The 26706-nt window shown below is 45.1% G+C and overlaps 2 long non-coding RNA genes across 2 annotated transcripts in view; one reads left to right on the forward strand and one right to left on the reverse strand.

Moving 5' to 3' along the window:
* LOC126502776 (uncharacterized) overlaps nucleotides 1-26706 on the reverse strand; it is a 51625-nt gene that overhangs the window by 12230 nt on the left and 12689 nt on the right. Inside the window, exon 2 of the long non-coding RNA XR_007592053.1 lies at nucleotides 12727-12817. This is a non-coding gene — a long non-coding RNA (uncharacterized lncRNA). The remainder of the gene's footprint in view (nucleotides 1-12726; nucleotides 12818-26706) is intronic.
* Nucleotides 1359-7603, forward strand: LOC126502777 (uncharacterized). The gene is made up of 2 exons (XR_007592054.1): nucleotides 1359-1489; nucleotides 2287-7603. It is a non-coding gene; the product is annotated as an uncharacterized lncRNA (long non-coding RNA).

Here is a 26706-nt window from a genome sequence, read left to right on the forward strand (position 1 = left end):
TGAATGAACTAGGACTCTGGAAATGACAAAAATACTTCATTGCCATGTTTTGGCCAAGGGATCCTTCCCATGCCCTGTTGGGGCTTGAATGTCACGTGTCCCACCTGTGGGCTCATTTGTTTGAACACTCAGTCGCCAGCTAATGACACTGTTGGGAAGGTTGTGGAACCTTCAGGAGATGTGACTTCCCCAGACGAAGTGGGTTGCTGAGGGTGGCTGGGTCTTGAAATTTTCATAGCTCAACCCAGTTCAAGTCTGCTCTTGACTTCCGGATCCACCAAGCTGTGAGGCAGAAGTACCTGCCTCCACTTTAGTCGGACCTCCCTAGGTGCCACGCCTTCCACGCCGTGACCGCCTGCGCCCTCTGCACCCAGGGGCAAGGAGAGTCTTTCCTCAGTGAACTGGTTTCTGCCAGATACTTTGTCACAACCAGGAGGAAAGCACCTAATACAATGTTTCCTTTGTCTTTGAAATCAAGACTCAGACTGTAGCCTAAACTAACTTTGAACTCGAGGTGATTCCCCGGCCTGCATCACCTGCTGGGATTACAGGTGGGAATTACCATCACAATGAGTTGGGCTTATTTTAAGTGATTGACACGTGCATTTCAGAAAGGAAAACTAGAGGCTCTCGTTGAGGAGGGAAATATTTGTCCAGATCAACCTGCATCACATCCCAACTAACAAAACTAAATAACAGCTTTTGATTTTTGCCTGTGGGTAGAAATGGCTTGCACCTGAAGTTCCTGCTTCCCTCTGGAGGATTCTCTCCCAGTCTAAATGGTGTGTTTTATCAGACCTGTCCTCTGCGATGAGGACTGAGTATATCGTAGTGGGGCCAGTGTGAGTTTCCAAGCCTCATTTCGATGTACATACAGTTCCATTTAAGTTGACTTTGTTCCACCCTAAGCTTTACAGAGTCCTCAGGAACCGGAACTAAGCAGAGGGTCTTGAAATTACCTAAGTATAAAACACTATACAGTTTTTGTAGACTCTTTCAATTTTTATGCGTATGGGTATTTGGCCTCCATGAACAGATAGTGCACCACATACATACCTGGGGCCATGAATCCCTTAGAGTTGGAATTATAGACAGTTGTGAGCTGCCATGTGGGTGCCGGGAATTGAAAATGAGTCCTCTACAGCAGCAGCCACTGCTCTTAATCACTGAGCCATCTCCCTAGCCTGACTTTTTCCAAGTTATAATTAAAAGATATGGTTATAGAAGCTGGAATTGGCCCAGAGTTCAACAGTCTTGGACAGCGGAGGAAGAGAAGGAAGCAGGGGAGGAGGAGGAGGAGGAGGAGAAGGAGGAGGAGGAGGAGGAGGAGGAGGAGGAGGAGGAGGAGGCGGCAGAGAAAGAGGAGGAGGAAGCCAGCCCTGCAACTTCAGAGAGCCCAGCTTTCTGAAGTCGGAAGGAAATGCAAAGACCCTATTTGTGGCTGCAGGAGAGGAAAAGAAGAGTCCCACAAGGAAACGACCGACAGATGGTAAATACACTTTTAATTCTTCTGTCATACTGTGTGGACTTGTGCACATTTGTCCTGCTGTGTTAGGCCTGAAATAGCTGTCACGGACCTCCAAAAGAGTGAGTGCCGCAGCCATGGGAGATTCGGGAGGCCCTGAGAGCTGACAAGCAGGAAGGGTTAATAGAACAGGTGAGTTTGCTCCCAGTCAGTTCTTCTTCAAGGTGCTTGCTGACAGTCTCGGTGCAGAACATCCTCTTGTATGTCGGGTCTCAAGGGTGATGTTTCAAAACATGCTCTCTGGGCCCTGCTTACAATGATTACATGTTGACACTACTCATTTAATGACTCCAAAAGTTACAGGGAGCAAGGACCATTGATTGACAGGTCCTAAGTACTCCAGGGGCTGTCACCAATACCTGTAGTTCAGACTTCTTCATCTCACCCTCTCCCAACTCTTAATGGGATAGCATGTTCCCATGGGACACGGTAGAAATTTCAGTTCCGGAGCAAGGAGCAATTTGATCGTGGATTTCCCGGCAAAGAACCTGAAAGGGTAACACTCCAACTTCCTGTCTGTGTACTCTGGTTCTAAGAGATGATGGGAGACCATCACCAGGAGGGAGTCATCTCCTTACGTCATCTCCCGTGGTGCAGCAGGGGGAAGGAGATGTGGTGAGGAGCCCCACTGGAGGAAGAACAATGAAGCAGGTTGACGACCTCATCCCAGACTGAGGGACAGAACACAATGCTGTACCGTTAAGACTGTATCCCTAGAGGACCCAATTTTGTTTTGTTTGTTTGTTTGTTTGTTTTAATAGGCATAAATCTGGGACAAAGAGATGCAGGAAATTGGGAAAGACCTTGCGATTAGCGGCATACTGATGAATCCGTCAGTAGAACCCAAGACACTTCTGTCTCCCCACGCGTGTTTTATCTCCTCAAGGAAGGTTGGCACGGCTATGACACCCTTATCTGAGGTTAGGTGACCTTGGTTGTGGCATCTTTTGTAGTTGGGTTTTTGTAAATCAGGATGAAGGAGTCTGTGGCTGCTTTGGGAAATTGATGATAATTCTTTATCAGTAAGGTTTCAAGCTGAAATGTGTTTGTTAATTTTTGTCCTAACCCCCTGTGGATTGTGTCTGGGTTATACAGCTATGACAGTATTGGGCACAGCTGGGCCCCTCTTTTCATGAAGTGGCAGAGAACATTACTAGATAAGAATTAAAGGCGTTGCTGAAGGGACTCCGACACTTGCACACTGGCTTCCCAGCAGGGCATGGCTGATGGGAGAACCTCTCCCTGCTTTTGTTGGGTGCAGAAATGACAGGAACTTACTGTCTTAGTCACAGAAAACACAGCAAGATCTCCCTGGCTCTGTTCAGTCCGAAGAAATCCTGGTCCATATAGTACAAGTGTCTGTAAGACTAAGCAAGTTGTCACACAGACGATTTTACATCTTCATAGTCCCTGAGTAAAGTCTCTTCTTAGTTGACAATGACTGTCCCACATAGATAATTTAGAAACAGAGAACTCCGAGTTCTTGCAATTCTACCCCAAATGCTGATTTTGTCTTTTCTGCATATGATAGCTACAGTGTTTTCTTTCTCCTGGTTCTGTGGTGAAATCTTTTAATCTGCTTTGTTTGCATAGAATGTTCTTTGCTGTAGAGAATCAGTGTGACCTTTTGAGTACACCTCTTACATGTATTGAGCGGTGCCATGACCATGTGACAGATCTGGGGCTGAGGGAGGGTGACAACCATTTTGACTGAGTTATTTTCAGTTGAACAGTAATGAAGGCACACTTTAAATTATTTCATCCCTGTGATCCAGATTTGATTATCTAGCTAATATCACTAGGGACAATTGAAGCTTTAATAATTACACTCAGGGTCTTTAAAAAAAAAAGAAAATTGTGTTTAGTACATTCATTCATACACAGCCTTGGAGACTTAGCCTCCGAGAGCCTTTCTGACTGCCTGAGAAATGATCCTAAGATTCCACCTTGAGATCCAGTTCAGCTGAAACTATTTCAAATGAAACAAAAGCTCGCTATAAAATATTATCTCTTTTAGAAGGGTGGAACAGTTCTTATTTGAAAGTGTAAAAAGCACAGACTGTAGTTGTTTTTTATTTGTTTTTTTTTCTAATTATTATTATTCTTTGGGGCCTACCACACAGCTCCCCAAAAATACACAGAGACTTATTCTTACTTATGAATGCCTGGCCTTAGCTTGACTTGTTTCTAACTAGTCTACATTTTGCCTCCAAGCGTGTTACCTTTCTTTATTCTACATGTCTTTCTTTCTTTCTTATTCAGTGACTGGTTGTGAGTCTGTGCATCTGGCTCTGGCATCCTCCTCTCTTTCTCGTTTTCTCACTCCTTCCTCCTTGTTTCTCTTTTCTTACTTATTCTCTCTGCTTGGCAGCTTTCCCTATCCCTCTCCTGCCTAGGTATTGGTTGTTTAGCTCTTTATTAGACCAATCAGGTGTTTTAAGCAGGCAAAGTAACACAGCTTTACAGACCTAAACAAAAGCAATATAAAAGAATGCAACATGGTCAAGTGGTGGTAGCATTCGCCTTTAATCCCAGCACTGGGGAGGCAGAGGCAGGCAGATCTCTGTGAGTTCGAGGCCAGCCTGTTCTATGAGAGCTATTTCAGGACAGGCTCCAAAACTACAGGGAGACCCTGTCTCAAAAAACAACAAATAAATAAATAAATAAATAAATAAATAAATAAATAAATAAATATAAAAAAGTAAAAGGAAAGCAGAACACCTTTGCATCATTAAACAAATGTTCCACAACATAAACAAACACAACACATCTGAAACTAATACTCCCCACAACAGGGCGTTGGCTTCACCTTTTCTTGTGGAAGACAGCTTTAGAACTACTTCCTTGCAAAGATCTAAGGGCAGGATTCTTCCTCCCAGTATGGGCTCCAGTATGAAACAACACCATTTTGAAGTTGCCCTGCATTGTAGGCCAAGGGCTCATCCTGTGGCCAAATGCCATATATATATCCGTGGATATATATATATATATATATATATATATATATATATATATATCCGTGGATTTCCATATCCTCAGAAACAAATCAGCTTCCCAGAGAAGCTCAAATCCTACAACAGCTCTGATTTACATAAACGCAGGCTAAGGATGTGATACTGTTTAGCATTCTGGGTAGCAAACGGGGAAGAAGAAACTCAATTGGAAACCACAGTTCTTTCAATGTCAGAGTGAGATACATCATCTATCACAAACACATGTCATGACACATGACCTCTGCCTAGGGGTTCCACACAGTCTGTGCGGTCCAAAAAGAAGTAAATGAGTTTACTGACTCCCGGCTTTGCTTCAAGAAAGTAAGCAAACTACCGCTCAGGGCCCCACGGATAACCCTCCCAGTGTTGGAGGACCCGAGACTGGATGTAAGGTACCATTGGCTACATGGTTTCCATTGGTTTTAAAAGAAAAAGTCCAAAGGCTTACAAAACTCTCGGGTTGGGGGAGAGTATGCTGTGTGTCTTTTCCTGGGGAGACCTAGCAAACATCTGTTCATACCAGATGGCAGCAAGGCGAACCAGAGACAATTGTACCCAAGTCTAGCTAGGGGAACTTAGGAAGTTTATTGGGGTTACTTATGAGAGTGTGGGTGACTCAAAAGCCGTTGTATTATCTGAAGATAAAAACCCACCCCAGCATGAGTGATAGTTCACAAACCTGCAGCCCTGAAGCGCCTTGTACAATGTGCAGTTGGGTCCATGCAAGAGAGTCTCTTCCTCCAGTCAAATGCTGCCTAAAGGCTTGCATGAGTACAGGAACGGGCGTGCGAATCATGGAACTTTCCCCAAGCCTCTGTAAATCTCTGTAATGTTCTGTGGATTATATGCCTCCCTTCTCCTCCAGAAGAAAGTGTTTCAGTTGGGAAGAAATGACTGTTCAACAAAGTCTAACCATTTTTTCTTTGCTGACAAAGTAAATTGTGATCGGAAGGCTTTTCCATGCTGGCAAGTTTTATTCCGATCTGTGGGTGGTTACCCAGGGGTACCCACTGTGTGATAAGCCATTAAGCCATGTATGTGTGATTCATATATTTTTCCACAGACTGATTTGTTTCAGTTAAAAGGTTTAAAACAAATACCCCCCCCCCCATGGACAATATAATTCTTTAAAAGTGTTAGAGCAGCATTTTTTCTTAATTAAATAAATTGATAACTATTAAAGAGGAAAACAGGAAACTTGGATAAAAAGAAGAAAGCTAGAGAAAGGTGATACTCATCCCCGGTATAAAACAATGGGAACCCTCAGACCTGGGAATTGCTACCACGCTATTGGTGAACTGTTAGGTATTACCTACTATCCAGCACCTGAGATGTGAACCCCAGGGTGCACATCCACCACAGGAAGAGAGTTTCCTTTCATAACAGCCAAGCACTGGAGACAAGGGGAAACATCCATCAGCAGAAAATATCATAAAATGTCGTTTATCCAGTTTAGGAATACCTTATCACACCATAAATCAGTGGGAGTAAAATAGAAAAGAAATGCATATGCTCCCACATATTTTCCTTCATTTTCTTTCTTTTCTTTCTTTCTTTTTTTTTTTTTAAGAGAGCTGGGATCTGGTTCAGTAGGTTACAGCACTTGCCACTCAACCATGAGGACCTGAGTTCTCATCCCCAGAACTCACATAAATCCTGGGTCTATGCACACATATCTGCCATCTTCTGTAGTTGACTGTTTTTGATTCTTTACTCTTTTTACTCTTTGGCTCTTTTGGGGGCCCCACCACCTAGCTCCCAAATAAATCACTTACACAAAAGCTTATTCTTACTTAGGAACGCCCAGCCTTAGCTTGACTTATTTCTATCCAGCTTTTCTTAACTTAAATTATCCCATCTATCTTTTGCCTCCGAGCTTTTACCTTTCTCTATCTCTGGATATCTTTTCTTTACTTCTTACTCTGTGGCTGGCTGGGTTGCTGGTGGCTGGTCTTTTCTCATTCCTTGATCTCTCTCTCTCCTCAGATTTCTCCTCCTATTTATTCTCTCTGCCTGCCAGCCACACCTGTCCTTTCTCCTGCCTTACAATGGGCCGTTCAGCTCTTTATTAGACCAATCAGGTGTCTTAGACAGAGTTAAACAAATGCAGCATAAAAGAATGCAACACATCTTTACGTCATTAAACAATGTTCCAACAGAATAAACAAATGTAACACAGCTTAAGATAATATCCCACAACAATCTTCACATTCCTGCGGGAAAATGGAAGGCACAGACAAGAGAGTCCCATAGTACAGTGGAAGAACCGTAGAAGACCCTGTTTCAAAGAAGGCAGAAGGTAGTGACAACTGGAGTTGTCCCCTAACTCCTATGTAGGAGGACTGGCATGCACGTACATTTAAACACATATAAATTTTTTAAAAATTTAAAAGTATTCTCTACCAATGCATACTTAAGTAGTAAAACTATAATTCAAAAAGAAAGAAAAATGTGGTAGGAAGAGCAGTTTAAAAATAGGCAAGGGTGTCCCTGGGTCATGGGTGTGGGAGAACTGGCCCTGCCTCTCGCCAGCTGCAGCACTCAGGACAGCAGCCCTGCACCCCTTGGGCAGCACAGTAGAGTTGGTCCTGCTGAAATGGGTGCAGGTGAGCCGGCCCTGAGGGCACGAGGGCATGAGGACTGGCTCTGCCCTTTGCTGTCTGAGGTACCAGGTGAGCTGGGGGGCAGTGCTGACCACCTCAGCTACCACCCAGGCCCAGAACCAGGGTTATGAGTTAGCCCATCAACACCCACCCCATCCATGATCGTCAGGAACACGTGAAGGGGGATGAACCTACAGATCTGCAGGATCTGCAATGCACCAGGCAACAACAGGCTATCCAAGAGGAGTCCCAGGAGGGCCCAATATCGGTAGTGTAGCAGAAGCCAGAAGCCCCAAACCGGATCAATGACTCATTGCAATGAGCGCTTGCAAGTAAAGACGCATGGACTAAAGAGTACACTGTGTGACTCACTGTGACACGCTACAGCTTCCATGGCAAGATGTTTTGCAAGGGCAAAGGGCAGATAGGAAGGGATGGGGAGATGAAATCCACAAAGAATCAATAAAGCAGTTTTAAAAATAGGGATGGTGGATTATTATCAAAAAGGTTGGGCGGAAGGAATTGGGGTTGGGTTTCATTTACTCTGTAACCACCCAAATATGCAGTTTATATAATTGATTAAGTTGGACTTTCTGTATGTATCACTGTTTTCTCACATGTGCATTTCACCAAAAAGGTATGTAAAAAAGCCACACGAAACTCTAGGACATGAAGGGAGTTAGCACTGTAACACTTCACTACATCCTTACTGCCAGGCCTCCTTTACTGCCGTGTGGATAGTCTGCCCACATTTCTTTCTAGCCTTTCATTTTTCCCCATGTTAATGACATGTCTTCCCAGACGAGTTCCTCTTCCAGTTTCTTTTTTTTCCTTCCCCGTTTCTATTTGATTTTAACTAAGAGGAAAGACCATACAAGCTTTATGCCTCTCTGGAAGCCCAAAGCCATAGGATGGCTTTCAGGAAATTAGGTTGCTTTAGCCTAAGCTACAGTGATTCACAAACCAATCTGCAGGATTTTGCCATAGCTCATGGGAGACATTTCCTTCTCTGTTAATAATGCAGCTGCTTAAAGATGAAGGGGGGGGGAGGCCTCCTTCTCACCTCATTGGGTGCAGTAGCTTCAGAAGGAAAGGCCAGGCAGTGAGGGAGAGAGACTGGCAGGGTGGTGGCCCGGGGGCTTGAGGCAAATGCACAGCTCAGAGTGGCGTTCCCACCTGCCCAGTTCATGTCACCTGGATGTCAGACCCAGCCTCTTCCAGCAAGCACCCTGGAACAGATTTCCAAACTGATTTAGGACTTTTTAAAAATTCCTGTAATGATTCATATTGATCACCAACTTGATAGGAGAAAATCGGGGCATGTCTGTGAGGGGGTTTCTAGATTGCTTTAACCGAAGTGAGAAGACTCCCCTGAAGGCAGACAGCACTGTCTGTGGGCTGGCATCGGGAACTGAGTAAAAAGGAGTGAGCTGAGAACCAGCAGGCATCCTTGAGGCATCCTGGCTGTGGACACAGTGTGGTCAGCTGTTGCACGCTCCTGCTGCCGTGACTTGCCGAGGATGCTAAACTGCCCTCTCAAGCTCTGAGCCAATAGGAACCCTTTTCTCCTTGTTACATTGGTCAAGCATTCCACAGCAACAAGAAAAGTAACCACAACAGCCGAGACAACCTAAAGTAGTTCTGTTGCTTGTCCTTGGTGCACCATGGTGCTTCCTTCTGCCCTGAACAGGTCAAGGCACTTGACAAAGGAGCACACATTTTGGGTTTGGCCATCTTGCTCTATCTACTCTCTGAATCTAAGTTCTCCCCCCACCCCACACCCCCGTGCTCATTCTGGAAGGGAAACAGAAAGCAGTCATACAAAGGCACAGGAAGAGGAGAGAAAGGTCAGATGTGATGCTGGCGGGACTGGATGGAGGACAAAGGTGCGGGGCCGCTGCAAAGTGAGCGAGTGGCGCGTCTCAGAACCCTCTGCATTAGGACACCACAGGCATTGGCATCAGTGAAGGATCCTGTGAGAACTTCCGAATTCAAACATACCGAATCAGAGCCTGCATTTGAACAGGAGTTTCAGGAATTCTTGTGTGCGGTTCTGATTGGCATCACTATACTTTGGCATATTAATAGAGGAAACTGGTTTGGCTGCTGGGGGACCTAGCAATCCCATTACCAGATGACCCCCACTTTTCGTTCTCGCTAGCACTCCAGAGAAGCCTGTGGTCCTACCTGTTAGTTCTCTGTTCTCCACAGAGAGCTGAGGACATTGCAATCTTGCCCTGAGTCTTCCTTCTCTCTAAACTGCTGATGTGACCCTTCTCCACCTTTAGGGACAGGCCAGCCACATCTGAACTGTTAGCCTGAAGCAATGCCTGATTTTGACTGTTATTACCTGGGCTTCATTCAGCAGTGTACCCATCTACAGATAGGATTCCAAATCACCAAGTCACGTGGTCCACCCCCACTTCAACAGGTTTCTAACCACTGCACATTGGCCTTCCCAACTGCCCCCAGGGGATGCTCAGTGTATCAAGCTCTTTGGGTCACTGTGACAGGGTACTTGATAGGTAAGTCTAGGAAAGATTGGTTTCTTCTGAGTCTGAGGAATTTTCACCCACCATGATGACAGAGGCACGCATGGTGGCAGAAGCAGCTCTGTTTTTGCGGCAAGAGCCTCGAGGGGGTGATTGGAGATCAGAAGACAGAGTGCAGCACTGAACCAAAAACACGGATAACTTTCAATGTGCCCAAGATTCCAAACGGTCCACGGTGTCCATAAACAACACTGTCAGCTGAGGGCCAACAGTTCAAACATGTGGTCCCATGGAGGGTACACTTCACACTCACACCAGAACCGCCAGTGCCCCTTTTGGTGGCTGAATATCAGCTTTGTCCCCTTCCCACCGGCAGGTGCTACTCTTGACCCTGCAGGCTCTGCACTCGTTCTCTCCTACAAAAGAGGAAGAGGCCAGCAGAAGCCAATACAAACAGGCCACACCTTCTCTCTTAGCATCCGTGACCCCAGGACCTGGTGTGCCTGTTTCTGCAAGACCATGAAAGCCCAAAGATTGTCTTCTCTGCCCTGTAAGTTAAAAACAGCTTAAAAAGGAAAGATTACATAAAACCAGCCCGATAATTTTGCATAACTGCTGTATGGCTCCCCCCCCACTGAGGACTTTGTTGCCTGATGTATGTTATAAAAGCAGTCCAATTCGCGCAGAAGCTCCATAATTTCTCTGGTTGCTATACAGCTATTTTGCTCTGACTGCTGATATTTACCTCCCGCCACGCTCAGTTTATAGCAGTCAGTAAATTACTTCAAGCGCGGTGCATCTGCGACTGCGGTTTAAGCCAGGACAAAATGGCATGAGAGGTTCGTTCCATCAGGCTGGCTGTCAGTTACGGGAGGGTCAGGTTCCACATGGCTGTGCCTCCCCACTAATGAGTGATAATATACTTGCTGTATTGTTATGTGCACGCAGGCATGTGCGTATTTGTGCGCCTGTGTATGTGGGATCACCTGTGTGTAGGTAGGTGCACACTTGCGTGCCAACATCTGTGGAGGCCTGAAACTTATATTGGGCATCTTCCCTGACCCCGGTGACCCTTCCACCTTACTCTTTGAGGCAGGATCTCCCAATCAAACCCAGAGCTCGATGACTCGGTTAGTCTTTCTGGCCAGCTTGCCGCAGGGATCCTCTGTGTCTACCTTTCAAGGCTAGAACTATGAGCCAGCGTGCTGGCCCGGCATTTATATAGGTCCTAGAGACCCGAACTCTGGCCCTTCTGTTTGCATGCTAAGCACTTGTTCTACTGAGCCATCTCCCCGCAGCCTGACTTACTGTGTCTTTAAGAATGTTTTTATCATTCCTATTCCTAGGAACTATTCTGGTGATTTGGAAGAAGAAAAAAAAAAAAAAAAAAAAAAGGAAGAGAAAGCAAACAGAAGTGTGGCAGCACCCCAGTAGCAAAGCAATGGTGTGGGTGTTGTTTCTATTACATACATACATAACACTTTTCACAGACTCCAAATGTCTTACAAAAGAAAACACAACACAAATTCCAATAAAGACGTGGCAACACGGTGAGCGACGGAGAAAACAATTACCCAAGGAAATGTAAATCTGGCAGAAATCATTTGCAGAGAAAGAATGGGTGAGAACCCATCGACTCAGCCTGCGTGGACAGACATATTCGTGGGGCAGCACCGGCATGTTTGGAAAAGAAGTACAGCCAGCCAGCCAGCCAGCCAGCCCTGGGTATCTGTGAGATCCACATTTCTGTACCCAACCAAGCAAAACTACAGTTGCACCTGTGTTGAACATGTTCAGACTTTTGTCTTCTTGTTACTCCTTAAACAACATAGTGGAACAGCTTGCACAACATTTACATCGTGTGGGGGGTTGCGAGACTCAAGGGATGGTGCAGCGTATCCGGGAGGAAGGACACGATGCCATGCAAGTGCGAAATAATGTCACATCAGGGACACTGAACACCTGCATAATTTGCTACAGGTGGGGCGGGGTCTTAGAATCAATGTCCCACTGATACCAAGGGAGGGGTATAATGTCAAGTCAGAGGTAAAGTGTAGGAACTCAATTACCCATGCCTAAAGTCCTTTGAACAAGAGCTACATGCTGTGTGATGAGCTTACTTCAGTTGCTCAAGTTGCAGATGAACTCACTAAATTAGGAGACTAGCAAATGTGTGTGCGTGTGCACATATGTATATGTGCGTGTGTGTGCGTGCGTGTGTGTGTGTGTGTGTGTGTGTGTGTGTGTGTGCAGGAGCATATAGCTGACATGCATAGAATTTTCCAAAAGATACTCTTGACTGAGCAAAATCAAAGGCCCTGCAAAGGAAGAGCCCCAGACTAGAAGGACCAAGTGGAAAGCGAACACCTTGTTTTTATTTGCATGTCATCTGCGCTGCACTTTTCTTCAGGTCTAAGTTCAGGACAGACAGTAGCTGTAAATGAAAAGGAAACTATGTTTGAAGTTGGTTAAAATCGCAGATTTTGGGGAGGGTTATCGTGCCAGCTCACCTTCGGTTGCTTTCAGTTCTCAGTGTGCGCCTACGTCAATTGAGTAAGCCTCCATCCAACCATTCAAGCTTTTAGAAAAAGGGACTTTTTCTATGAGATGCTCCCAGGGCAATTACAAAAATGTTAAAGAAGCTTAAGACGTTATCATTTTGTAGAGTAATGTTAACGGTGCTACTACAACGCTAAAGACTTATTTATTTTATAGACGTGTGTGAGTTCCTGCATGCACGCATGTGCATCACGTGCATGCCTAATAATACCTGCAGAGGCCAGGAGAGGGTGTTGGATCCCCTGGAATTGGAGTTATAAGCAGTTGCAAGCTGCCTCATGTGGGTGCTGGGAACCAAACCTGGCTCTTCTTGAAGAGCAGCGGGTGTTCTTAAGTAGCGAGCCACTACAGCTTTAGGGTGTATGGCAGTGGCCAAAATACTCAGAATTATGATGTCATTTGTCTTCTTTGGTTCACAAGTCACACGGTACAATCAGCACATCGGTGCTCTGAGGATTCAGCAGTGGAAGAAAGCACCAGGTCTCTCCTCTCGAGAGCAGCTATTATTAGCTGGCTCTGATCCCCTCATAGGCTGCATAGCCATGCTCACTAACCTGCACACTCCCTCTGTCGCATCCGTCCACGAATGAGTGCTGCCGTGCTCTGTGCTCCAGCGAAGCCAGCAGGTGCCCATTGGCACGAGCCCTTCCAAAATTAAAGGGACAAGGGCATTAGAACATTATTTGGGTAGGATGGTGTAGAGGTCTGTGTGGAGCCACACCTGATAATCAGCTCCTAATATTGGCTGGGGCCTGATCACGCAATGATTGTCAGCTGCTTGCATATGCGTGGACCTAGGGGCAGTGCCCACCTGGCAATCCGGGGTTGGCGGCCCGTGCCTTTATAAGGGCTAGGAGAGGTTTGCCCGGAGAGAGAGGGGAAAAGAGAAGGAGGGAGAGAGAAGAGAGAGAGAGAGAGAGAGAGAGAGAGAGAGAGAGAGAGAGAGAGAGAGAGAGAGATACAATTGTTAAAAAAGGTCCTGAATAAACTGCTAGCTGGAAGAGCTCCGGTGTCGCGTCATCCTTGCGGGTCGAGGCAGAACGTGACAGGATGGCGTGCACTTTCATATTTGCAAAGACATCAAACCTTTATATACAGAAAACGTTGTGATGCCTAAACTGGACCTCCCTCACCCCCCCCACCAAAATGCATTCCAAATGAGCACCTGCACTTATGCCCTTATTTGGAAAGAGCGCCTTTGTACCTAGGCAGCTAAGGTGATGTCATACTGAATACGGGTAAGAGCTAAATCAGTATTATAAATACAGTGGTGTATTTATAGTAGGACGCTGTAGAAACACACAGAAGATTGGCAGGGAAGAGAGACAGAAATTAGAGTGGCCTGGAGGGATGGCTGGTAAAGAGCTTACTGTGCAAGCAAGAGGACCTGAGACTGAACGCCCAACATTTATATTTGATTTTTGTTGTTGTTGAATCTCAGCACTTGGGAGGCAGATTGTTAGGGACAGATTGTTAGACCTTGCTGGCCCACTAGCCTAGGCAAGTCAGTGAGCTCTAGGTTCAAGAATAGACCCTGTCTCAAAAAATAAAGTGGAGGGGGTTGGACAGATGGCTCAGTGGTTGAGAGCACTGACTGCTCTTCCAGAGGACCCGGGTTCAATTCCCAGCACCCTCGTGGAAGCTCATGGCTGTCTGTGGTTCCAGTCCCAGGGGACCTAACACCCTTACATGGACATAGGTGCAGGCAGAACACCAATGCACATAAAATAAACATAAATTATTTTTAAAAAGTGGAGTGCACTGATGTCAACTTTTGACTTTTACATACATGTACTTCTATGAACATGTGAACATTTATACGTACACACTAGAAGAAAAAAAATTGGACTGATAACAATCCCAAACAATTCAGTGGGTGATAATGTTATGTCAACACTTATGTTAGTGTTTTCCTAAAATTAATATCTTAAAATCTTAACGTTCCCAATGAAATGATATTAGGATGGAGGCCATTGGAAGGTATTTACATCACGACAGGGTGAATCTCATGAAAAAAATCAGTTCCAGTGTTAGAAGTGACCTAAGGGAGGGTATTTTTATCTTCTTCATGTAATGATAGAAGAAGATAGCCAGGTGCAAATCAGGAAGTAGGTATTGGTCACCTCCTGGTCTGGTAGACCTGGACCCTGCGCTTCCAGAACCTTGAGAATCAGTGTTTGTTGCCTAAACCACCTGGTCTATAATATTCTGCCTACCTGAGGCTGGGACAGTGTTGAAACAGTGTCAGTTCCCCCCCCCCCCCCAGGAAGTGTGACCCTAATTCCAGATTCCTGTTTCTAGAATTTGGAAAAAAATACAGTCTTGTTATCTTAAGCTTGCTGGTTTGTAGTATATTATACCAGTCCTGGAAACAAAAGCAATGTCTAGTATCCAGACATGAAAGTAAATACCGCTTAGTGGGGGGTACAGGCCTGTATTAAGAGTTATTTGGGAAACTGAGGCAGGAAGATAGCAAGCTCAAAACCAGACTGGGTTACAGAGTAAGTCCAAGGATAGACCGGATAACTTAATGGGACCGTGTCTCAATTAAAGAGTAAAAAGAAAGCTGGGGATACAACTCTGTATTGGAGGGGTTGCCTAATACATGAAAGATCCTAGATTCAGCCTCCAGTACTACCAAAACCAAACTAAAACAAAAACCCCAGAGACCTGATACCAGCAATTCCTTAGACTACAAAACACAAGAAGGAAAAGCCTACTTGCCACCAAGACATGTCAATCATGTGCCAAAGCCGATTAGAAATGGGTCATTTTGTCCCAAGAAGGCAGGAACGAAGGTTCAGTCAAAGTGTAAATATTCACCTCATCTTTGTTTCGCCTATTTATTTGTTCATCTGAGGTAGGGTCTTACTATGGAACCTAGGCTGGCCAAGATTCATGCTCCCGTGCCTAAGGCTTCCCAAGAGGTGGCATTGTAGGTATAAATCACCATATCTAGTCTCAGGCATCACGTTTTAGAGTAACATATGAGATCCTCACTTTAAAAGGTTTGCAAAGGAGCGAGCTGGGGCTGGAAGTACAGCTTAGTGGTAGAAAGTCCTAGCACGCTTGCATTCCCGGGTTCAATCCCCAGCGTACGCACCCAGCAAATGCAAAGGAGATTGTCAAAATCTGATTCCGTGCCATTCACAGCCCTCACATAAACCAAACATGCATTAAAATGTGGGAACTAGATGAGAGGGTAGTGTTGATTTCTAGAAAAAGCACATATTTGGGGTATTTCTCTTTTCAAGATTACTAGGGGCAAAGAAAGCACTGAGTAGACCGCTTGGCTCAGACAAGGGTTACCTGGATAGAGGGAACAGAACTCAAAAAGCAGAGGTCTGAGGTGGTGGACAGTCCAGAAGGCTGAGGAAAAGGCCAATGACCAGTCACATGAAGACATTCTCACACCCTCATAGAAAAACAGACGTGAAAAATGCCCCACCCTCAAGTGCTTCCAAAGACCACCAATGAGAGAGGAGCTTGGAAATACCAACCAAGGCCAGAGAACAGCGAAGCTCTCCATAGGCCCAGCAAGCAAGTAAGCAGGGGCCTGCTTCTCTTCTCCCTCAGTCCCCCAGGACTCCGCTCAAGAAAGTGTGAAGACTCCCCCCCACCCCCCGCCCCCAAGAGCTAAAAGGCAAGAGATACAGGGAGGAGAGAGAAGCCACCTCTCTCCAAAACTGAGCTGATGCTGCATTATCACATGGAGCTTTGTGCCTCAGCTTCTGACATTTTGCTTAGGACATCTCATTACCTGCAAGTGACCGGAAGAACAAAATTTATTCTAAATTTTCTTTAAGAGCCGAGCGAGTATTGAGTCCATAGGCTGAATCGGATGGGCTGCTCTGTGATTGACTGCATCCTCTGAGTCATGCTTCTTCAATGGAGTAGTTACATAACTCCATCTAAGTACATTTGAGGGAACAGTTCTTGTCCCTTCTATATATTTTTCTTTATGAACACGCCGCTTCTGTCTGAGCTCTGGAAAATCATGTCAAATTATGGAGACCTCATCCCTTCCTGTTTATCAACACCTAGGATATATCTAAAATGAAAGCCACTCGGGGCTTATTGCACATCAGGTGATCAATAATTATTGAGCTCATCAGCAAATAAGTGATCGGTGAACAGAAATACAAATTGCATAAACTCTTTATAAATCTGGCCATTCCCAAATCCTTCTCGGCTAGAATAAGCAAGCAATACGCCATGTTTGTGATTTAGAAGACATTTCTTTCAGACCCTTTATACATGAAACTATAAAATCCTAGTATCAGATATTTAGGGAGTGATTTAGAAGCATCTCTTATTTTCATTTAGGAAGGCTGCATTCATGACTTATTGTCGCTGTAACAAAACACCTAAGAGAAATTACCTCAGGGACGGGTTGATTTCGGCTCAGTTTCGGGAGATACTGTCTGTTGTGGTAGGAAGGCCCAAGCAGTGTTGGAGGAGGCCCGTCACATTCAGAGGGAAGGGAACAATGAATGTTGACACCCAGCTCACTTTCCTCCCTTTATTTATCTAGAACTCCATGAAAAGATGTCACCCATCTCAGGGTAGTGTTTCTAACCTCAATTAACCCAATGTAGAAATTCCTTCACAGACATGCTCAGTGGTTTGTCTCCTAGATGATGGTAGATCCTGTCCAGATAGCAATAGTAACGATCACAAAGACCATAAGAAGCTTAGTAATTTGACTAAATTCACCCCTTTTTGTAGTAGTGTGGGGCCTGGAAAGCGGGGCTTGACTCACCGGTACAGACATGTTCTGCTTTCTGGGCTCCTTGCTGACTTGGCTTTGAGTGACAGCCTAGGTTCTCCCTACTAGTTTTCCCATCACTAAGTAAAAAAAAAATACAAAAGTTGGCTCTACCTAATAATCACAAAGAACCTTCCCATGCTAAGAATGAAACCCTGCACTCTGAGAAAGAGAAGAGTTGGGACCAGCTATTGCTCTCAGAGAGCCTGTGGCCAGGTTCAGGAACAGGCACTAGAAAGGAAAAAATAAATAAAGTTATAATAAGGCTACACGGTAGGAAAAGACAGCTGGCAACATTTTAAAAAGATACCAGTTAAGGCCTCAAGGGCCATGGAGGGCTTGTTAGCGAGGGCAATGTCTCAGTTGAATCACAAGAATGAGGAACGTTTAGTAAGCATTTTGGATTCAACAAAATCTAAAGGATAAACTAAAGAAGGCATCGCTGAACACAAGGGGGCAGGAGAAGAGATCAGTCTTGAAGCCCAGACAAGCAGCAGGTTTTTTTGCTATGCTCAGGCATCTAGACTTAATACAGTCAGACAGAATACAGACTAATGACCTGAGTCAATGTCAATCAGGAACTTCTGAAGTATCTTTTGCAAGACAATGATAGCAAGTCCTGCTACATCGTGGATAATGGCTGTGCTAGGGACACTGAGTCCATCTGGGAAAGAATTGAATTAATTCGTGTTAGAAAAAACGGCAGTGGAGGTGAAAAAGTCCTAAGAATTTCAGAGAAGTGTATTATAGACTATTGAGCTATTTCATGTTACAGACTCATATATTCAAGTAAGTCCCACTAGTGAATGTATTTCCAATGGGCCTTTGGAGATGATTAGATTTTTGATGAGAGCAAATGCTCTCATGATGGCATTACTGTTCTAAGAAGAGACATCACAGGCTTATCGTCTGTGACAGTTTTTACTGTCAGTTTGACACAATCTAGAATCACCTGGGAAGAGTCTCAGTGAAGGGTTGTCTAGAGTAGGTGGGCCTACCAGCATACCTCAGTTACCTTTATTGAGATGGGAAGACCCGAGGCCTGTGGAACTGTGGGCGGCACCATTCTGGGAAGGAGATCTTGGGCTGGATAGGTATGCAGAAGGCGAGACGAACAGTAACATGAATATATTAACTCACTGCTCTCTGATCATGACTACGGCTGTGGTGCAACTAGTTGCTTCATGTTCCTGGATCCTTGACTTCCCCACAACAATGGGCTGTAGCGTGATACCATGAGTCAAATAAATTCTTTTACTCTCAAGTTTGCTTTTGTCTGGGCAACCAGAACACAAAACTGAACCATCTCTTTGTTTTCTTGTTACGAAAGGCTATGCCCACAGGTCATCTATCTGCAAGCCAGGAGGAAAGCCCACATCAGAAACCACCCACTCTGGGTCCTTGACCTTGTGCTCCTAGCCCCGGAACCACGAGGAAATACACTGTTTTTAAACTAGATAACTGTGGCGCTTTACTGTGGAACCACACACTGAAAAACAGTGAACGTGAAGTGGGACTGTGGTCTATTAGGCAGGGAGAAAACTGAAGGAGGAATCAAGGATGGGATGGATGTGTATCTGGTTGATTAGTCAGGGCTATTGTTCAATCATGCCCTCGTTTCCATTCCAGATGCTCAGAGATGCAATACTCTGCAGGAAACCCTTAGGGAAGAAAGGAGTTTATTTCAGCTCACAGTTCTGAGCCCTACTCCATCACGGATGGCAGGGAAGCCACAGGGGCTGGAGGGTTGAGCAGCTCATTACATCGATAGCCCAGACCAGAGAGAAGGAGTGAATCCATGCTGCCTACTCAGCTCACTTTGCCTACTCTTACACAGTCTATGACTCAAATCTCAGAAACGCTGCATCCTTCATGGGCTGGGTCTTCCCCACGTCAATGAATGTAATCAAGACAATCTGCCACAGACGTGTCCACAAGCTAAGTGATCTAAACATCTCCTCATGTAAGACACTCTCCACAGGCGAGTCTAGAGCGTGCTAAACTGACAGCTAAAACTAACCCCATCTCAAGATCCATATCAACCTGGCTTTGCCCTTCATGGCTTTCTGAGCCTGTTTTCTTATAGCATCCAGGACCAGGAGCCCAGGGCTTTTACTACCATAGACCATATACCAAAAAAAAAAAAAATATGCCATATACCAAGAAAACATACTGGTACTACAATATACCATATACCAAGAACATATACCATAGACTTTGCCTGGATCCAGTCAGGTAGAAGAATTTCCTCAGTTGGGGTTTTCTCTCCCCAGATGTTTCCAGTTTGTGTTACACTGACATAAAATTAGCCAGCATAGGGCTGTTCATAGTCTACGGTAATTGAACTGTCAAAAACAATTGCATTAAAGACTATGAGAGTTATTATAATAAATAATCACTGCAATATTCAAAGATTTTTTTTCCAAAAATTCTACAAATGAATAAAAGAATAATTCTAAAAGAATGTTACATAACCAGGAGAAGGGCAGAAAAAAAGAAAGTTAATAGACAAGTCGATTAGAAAACAAAATAAAACAAGGCTCTAATGTATCAGATCAGTAACTACACTAACTATAAATGAAATTAGTATCAATTGGTATAGCAGATTAAACCCATAACCAGACCGCATACTATCTATGAAAAACCCACTTCAAAATGAAAGTAAAAGATAGGGACACTAATCAAATGAAAGAAGAAATGGTATATTGATATCAGGTAATCTAGAGTTCAGAATAAAAAAATAGAGAAAACTACACAAGACTGAGAGAGCCCCTTCAGTTGTATTCTTAGCTTATCAAATAAGTTTACATTTTCACAAGCTAAAGACTTTCATGGCAGACACTTGCTGTGGAGATAGGTCTTTATTCCTCCAGAACAAAGTGGGGTCTTCCCTTTCACAGTCGAAGCTTCTTGTTCAGCTTGTGCCTTGGGTGCAAACGAATTTGCTCAAGATGTTTTCTCTCTCAATGAACCGTGCATCTTTTATATCCTTTTGCTCAATATTTTCACTGTGAACATGGGTAAGTGCAATAAATCAGCCTCGCCACAGCTGGAGGACTCCTGTTTGGAGATTTCCCTGCCAAAGTGGTCTACTATTTTAAATTCAGTTTCACTCAAGTTCTCAGGCTATGGGCAGAATGAAGTCAGATTTTGAGACAAAATATTGCACAGGTGGTCCCTCGCTCGGTTCCTGATAGAGTCCTTATTCTCCTTTGGACACATGGCGTCTGCAGTGAGAAGCAGGGGAAGGTGAACCCCAATTCTTGACTATATCCGCTTCTTAAAATGCAAGTCAGAACCCCAGTACAGGGAAGCTGCCCTCTGTATTTATAGAGTGGGCCTGGCGACTCCTTCAGTTGATGTCATCAGCCTAGCCACTCACACACCGTCCCAAAGGCTTGTTTCTTCGCTGGCTCCAGATCCCAGCAGACTGACAACCAATATTAAGAAAGTTTGGAGGAGGAAGAGAAGCTGACATGCTATAGAAATGCCATCATGAGGGATCCTGGGGTGATGGGAATCTGTTTTGATTGTAAAACAACTCTTGGTTTTGATAATGCACTATTGTTTTGCAAAATATGAGGACTTAGGGGAATAAGCATGGTTTCTTTGGCTCACAGTTTCAGAGGGTATCATCGGTCCTGGCAGAAAAGGAGTGCTAAGTGTGAGTATGGGGTGGCTGATCACATTACCATCCCATCTACAGTCAGCAAGCAGAGAGCAATGGATGCGGGTGCTCATATGCCTCTCGCCTTTCCATCCCCACCCTTTAGACAGTGCCACCCACATTCAGGGTGAGTCTTCCCACTTCAGCCAAAGGTCCCTGGAAGCACCATCAACAATATGCGGAGGAGTTTGGTTCCTGGGTGATTCCAAATCCCATCACGCTGACAAGATTTTACCCTCTTAATTCTTACTTTCCCATTGCGGCTTATCATGACAATGCCTTCAGTGTGATAAAAATAAAAGGAGCATGAAGCACCAGGACCCTCAAGATGGTCCATCAGATCAGGGCAAAGGGGTCAAGCCTGATGACTTGAGTTGATGCCTGGGACCACATGTGGAAGGGGAGAACCAGTTCCCACAAATTGCCCTCTGACCTCTACAGGCACATAATGACACACACATGCATAGCCTCTCCTACCTTGGCCATGGATGTATGAGTCAATCTGTGCCTCCACTTCTTATCCGGGAAATGACAAATGGGATTTTCAAAAAAAAGTCTAGTTTTCCTCTAGGACATCAGTTCTCAACCTGTGGGTCATGACCCCCAAGGGGGACTCATATCCTGCCTATCAGATATTTACATTACAATTCTGTTAGGAAATTCGTAGCAAAATTACAGTTAGGAAGTAGCAATGAAATAATTTTATGGTCAGGGTCACCACGACAGGAGGAGCTGTATTAAGGGGTTGCAGCATTAGGAAGGTTGAGAACCATTGCTCTGAGTGTTAACCTCACCCTGTTCTCATCATTCTCTCTCTTCCACCCTGCATCTTTCCCCATTCAATTATTCCCATCACTGAAAGCCAACCTCCTTGTTTCCATTATGACCAACTGGCACAGCTTTCTGAGTCACAATTGCTGTTACAGGCGCTGAAGGCATAGGGTTGCAGTCTGGCTACATGTGCATCTCAAAAGTGAACAAAAGTCTTTGCTTTTTTTTTTTTTTAAATGCCTTAGGCATCCCGCCTGGATATCCTGCACTCCCCCATGTTAAAGCTATGTCTTCTCTTCCTGGGAAGGCTGGAGATGCATATAAATTCACGTCTCGTTGCTAAGATAAAGGAACAGACACCGACTGACCTTACTTCTCAAATGAGTTCATTTTGCCTCTAGCTTTACAGAGGAAAATGCAACATCAACATTTGCTGGAGTTCCAGCAGTTGATGACATCACAGGGGAGCCCACAGAGAGAGGGAGAAGTCACCCTGTCGAACAGGAAGCCGAGAACCGTTCAGGGATTAGACCCACTAAATGACAACCTGATGTCATGAGAGCTACTGAATCACTTCCCAGAGTAGGGCCACCTTCCCTGCATTAGGTTCTTTCTCTTCATTCTTATTTTTTTTTTAACATAGTAGTATATTTTATTGTGCTTTTTCCATACGTACTTTTGTTTTTATCCTTCTGTGTTCTCCTCCCTCATCCCCCTGTCCCACTCTTGCTGGCTCCCCTCTTTCCTCTGCTCACCCCTCTTCTGTTCTCATGTCATGTGTGTTCTTACTCTTTTGTTCTTTTTTCCCTCCCTAGCTCCCCTAAAACCTCTTTTCTGCTCTCACAGTCCCCTTACTAGTTGGGTACATGACCTGCATCATGCACCCATCCAAAGAATAAAAACCTTTGACCCCTGGTGAACAATCTTAGCTCCATATAATATATGTGTGTATATATATATATATATATATGATTCTTGAAAATTGTATTTTTGTGTGTGTGTATGTGTACGTGTACTTTCACACATGCACATGCTTGCCTACTCCTGGCATTGGATCCTTTGGAGCAGGATTTACCTGCTCTTGGGAATCCAGCTCAGGTCTTTTGCAAGAGCACCAAGCACTCTTAACCACTGAGCCATCTCTATATCCCAAGCTTAACCTCTTTAAATTTCCTCTTATACACATATAAAAAAATGAAAATCTAGGGTCCACAAATGAAAGAAAACATGTGGCTCATTTTTCTTAACAGAATTATTTCAACTTGCATCCATTTCCTTCCATATGCTATGGGCTCATTTTTCTTTATGGCTGAATAACATTCTATTGTGTGTATGTACCACATTCTCCTTATCCATGCCGCTATAGGCAGACATCTAGGCTGATCCCAGCTGATTTCTTAGCTGCTCTGAGTAGAGTGGCCATGAACATGGATGTACAATTGTCTCTGCGGTAGCATACTCAGTCCCCTGGGACTGGGCTCAGGAGTAGTATAGCTGGGCCATATGGTGGTTCTGTTTCCTCTTAAAGGTACCTGCACCTCTCAGCATTACCACATTTCCACACTCCCAACACACCACCTTTGAAGGATATAGTCAAACCATATCAGGGGAGTACTGACTGTTCCAGAGAATCTAAAGCTGGCATCTGGGCCAGACTTCCTAGGCCTGGCTAACAACTGTCTTGCATGCCCCCCTTCCCTCTACCACCTTCTCCAGGAAACTATGATGTGTCTCTCTAACTCCCAATCCACCCACGACACCACACTCTAACCAAGCTTTGTAAGACATTTATGCTGCATGCCATAATTTATATATATTTGCATATCTGCTTGACACTTCTAGCAGCCAGCTCACTCTTTGGAGACTCTGGCCTTATGATGCCAGACGTAGTGAGTGCTCATCAGGAATTTATTAAATGGAGCTTGCTCTCCTCTGCCTTCCTTCTTGGTTCTCCTTGAGCCTTTCGGTGGGATGAGTCATCCCCTTGATACACACTGCAAGTAGTAATAGCAATGAATATAAATATCAGGAGCGTTTCTCTGGAAGGCCTGCAAGTAGGGAAGCATCCACACGTGACTGGGTGGGGCCAGGGAGGGCAGCTTGACTACTAGTTCTTTCAGTGTTTTCTAGTGACGAAGATTCATACGGTATCTACTTTCATCCCCCACCCCCCCCCCCAAATTGTACAGCTGTTCCGGGGAAAACCGTGTGAGCAAACTTTAACCTCATAACTTCTATTGTTTGGGAATAAAAGGCTTACAGCATAATGTGGGCTTTTTTTAGATACGAAGTTCTGTGCGAGCCGTGTGTTGTCAGTTTCATATTCATGCAGGGTGCTGGCAGAAGTCAGCACAAATCAAAAGGAAAGCAGCACGCAGTTCGAGTATCTGGTGACCAAATGTGAGTTCCTTTCTATTCTCTCCAAGGAGTGAGCATCCCTCCCTGCTAATAATGCACTCAGTATAGATCTCTGCTGCTCCAAGCCACCGGCAAACCTGATTCTCTGCTAAGCCAGGGCTCTCTTGCCTGTGCACATGAACTCTCTCCTGAGCATTAGTTGATATTTGACTCTCCCTTCCCTCGTTCTTCCTGTAAAGGAGCCCTCCCAAGGTGGACATGCTTCCCCACCCAGATGCGCTGGTTCTAGCTTACTGCCATAGCTGATTCATAGCCCTGGGGAGGCAGACATCATGGGGTGTTATTGGTGTACATCCCTGTAAAGGGTTGACAGCATTAGGTTCTCTGCACTAAATGAGCTTCCTTCTATGGAAGACCACAAATCAACACTGAATTCCGGCATATTCAGTGTTCTCCTATTGCTGGGGGAGGCTTTCATGGGATTACACCGTAGATATTAAATTAGAATCATTTTTTTTTCCTTATCATGGTGTTTTGTTAGAATAGAAGCCTGCCATAAGGGTTGGCAAGGTGACCCTTTCTGGGACCTGCACTTGTCCAATTACTACGGTCTCTGATGATAATAGTGGCTGTTCCATGGGTGTCTTGTTGCAAGAATTAATCCTTTGCTTTTTGGGTATGGCGGTGTCATGTGTACATGAGCAGGTACGTGCACACATGTGGAGGCCAAAGATGGCTGCCAGATGTCTTCATCTAATCCTTGCCACCTTGCTTTCTGAGGCAGGGTCTCTTCCTCGACCTAGAACCTACCAATTGGTTCGATTGGCTGGCCAGTGAGCTGGAGGATCCTCCTGTCTACGTGCCTGGCTTCTCTGTGTGTGTGCTGGAGGGCCAGACGCAGATCTTCCCACTTGCATGGAAAGCGATTTGCCCACTGAGTCATCACTCCAGCCCTGAATATGATTCTTTAAATAGACGGTGTGAGGAACAGAGATGGCGGAGGACACCAGGGAAGCAGAGCAACAGGCCCCATGGATTGTCAATGACCCCCCCAGCCCTGCTGTCTTTCTTCAGCATTTTGGAAAATTTCAAGACAGGGAAAAAGCAGAAGAATGGGTGGCAGGAAGGATGGGGGTGGGGCAGGGGTTGTCTTTTCATCAGGAAAAGGGTGGGTGTGTGATGTATCAAGCATGGCTCCCAATCTTTTCCCTCCTTTGCATCCATTATTCTCCTGGGTAACTGTACAAGAGTGAAAGCAAACCCTCTTAATGGAAATGTGCATATAAGGCTTCACTGGGGACAGGAGGAAGAGGAGGTGGCTCAACCATGAATGGCATGGCTTTCTCCCCCTTGTTGATTTTGACAAATCCCACTAGAACTGCCCACCTCTTTTGAGGGACACATCGTACAGTTTTGTATGCATCCAGAAGTCGGTGAGCATCAGCAAACACTCAAAGCCCAGCATGTGCTCAGCCTAGAAAACTGAGACAGCAGGTGTCATGGTTTGGATATGGAGGATCTCTCCGAAAGGCTCACATGGCTAAGGCATGATCTTCAATGCAATGTTCAGAGGCAAGGCTTGGCTAGCTCATGAGGGATCTGACCTAAGCAATGGATTATCCATCCCATTGACAGCACAAAGTCTGATGGCATCAACAAGAGGTAATGGAAACTAGGAAATGAGACCTATGCCAAGGAAGTAAGTCACTGGGGGAGATGCATCTTGCCTCCAGCCCCTTTGCTGTCTTTCTGCTTCCTGGCCACCAGAAAGGAAGCATCTCTGCTCTGCTCTTCTCTTCTGCCCCTGTGTTGTGCTTCATCACAAGCTGACAATGACGAATCCTACCCACTATGGACCAAAACCTCTAAAACCATGAGCCAAAGTAAATCTTTCTTCCTGTAAGTTATTCTTCTTAGGTAATTAATTTGTCATGCAACACAAAGATGGTTGGCACAGAAGGCTCTTTGGAGGAAACATGATTTTTTTTCTTAGCTACAGTCCCTTTTCTATCCCAGCTAGTTGTGCATCCTACAGAGCCTTGTCTGTTGTGGTGACTAATGCCCAGTTTGGTACATCGGCAGACACATGCACTGCTAACTGTCATTCATGACTGGTTCTTTTTACTTTACTAAACTAGCTGGTTTCTTAATTGTTGTCGTTACTCCTCTAGCCAAAAGGCTATTCCCTTCCTGGGCTTGGTTCTCCTCTCCATTGTCGCTTCCTAAGAGGCATTTGGGTCTTTCTGTTGATGTTCATAGGTCTTAGACACAACAGCCTTCGCTCAGTTGTTGAGTTGTTGGTCTGTGTATGCATGCATTAATGTGTGTGCGTGCACACCTGTGTGTTTATTTATTCACCTATGCACATGCATGTGGAGGTCAGGGGTCACTTTTGGTTGATGTCCTCTATTGTTCTACACCTTATGAGGCAGAGTTTCTCACCCAACCGAGAGCCATTTCCTCTAAATTGCTAGCCAATTGGCTCTCAGTATCTCCCTGTCACCACCCTACCCAGTTCTAGGATTTTAAGTGTGTTCCACCCCACAAAGCCTTGTTTGTGGATGCTGAGGGTCTGAACTCTGCTATCTAGGCTCACCCAGCGAGCTCCTGAGAGGAGCCATCCTCTCAGGCCCCCATTCAGCTTTCTAAACAGAAGCCTGTTGCCAGATGTGCAAGAGATCCTGCTGCTATAAATTGTTGGCTCCAGGGTTGCCTCCATTCTGACATCTGTTAGCCAGAAAGTTGCAGGACTCTGGGTTGGAAAAAAAAAAAAAGAAAGAAAGAAATACTGGTTTGCCAAAGATGACGCAAAGGTCTGGATCAGCCCATATCCCCGAGTACAGCCAAGAACTGCTGTGCGAGGAGCTTGTGCTGTGATCCCTCTATCCCTCTCCTCTTCCTCTGTTTGCCTCCTGTAATTTATCTGGGGAAGCAGCAGGGTGGAGGTCAATGATACTGAGCTGCTGTAAC

This window comes from Alexandromys fortis, unplaced genomic scaffold (assembly GCF_014885135.2).
Source record: "Alexandromys fortis isolate MF-2015 unplaced genomic scaffold, M_Fortis_MF-2015_v1.1 scaffold_1, whole genome shotgun sequence".
Classification (NCBI taxonomy): Eukaryota; Metazoa; Chordata; class Mammalia; order Rodentia; family Cricetidae; genus Alexandromys; species Alexandromys fortis.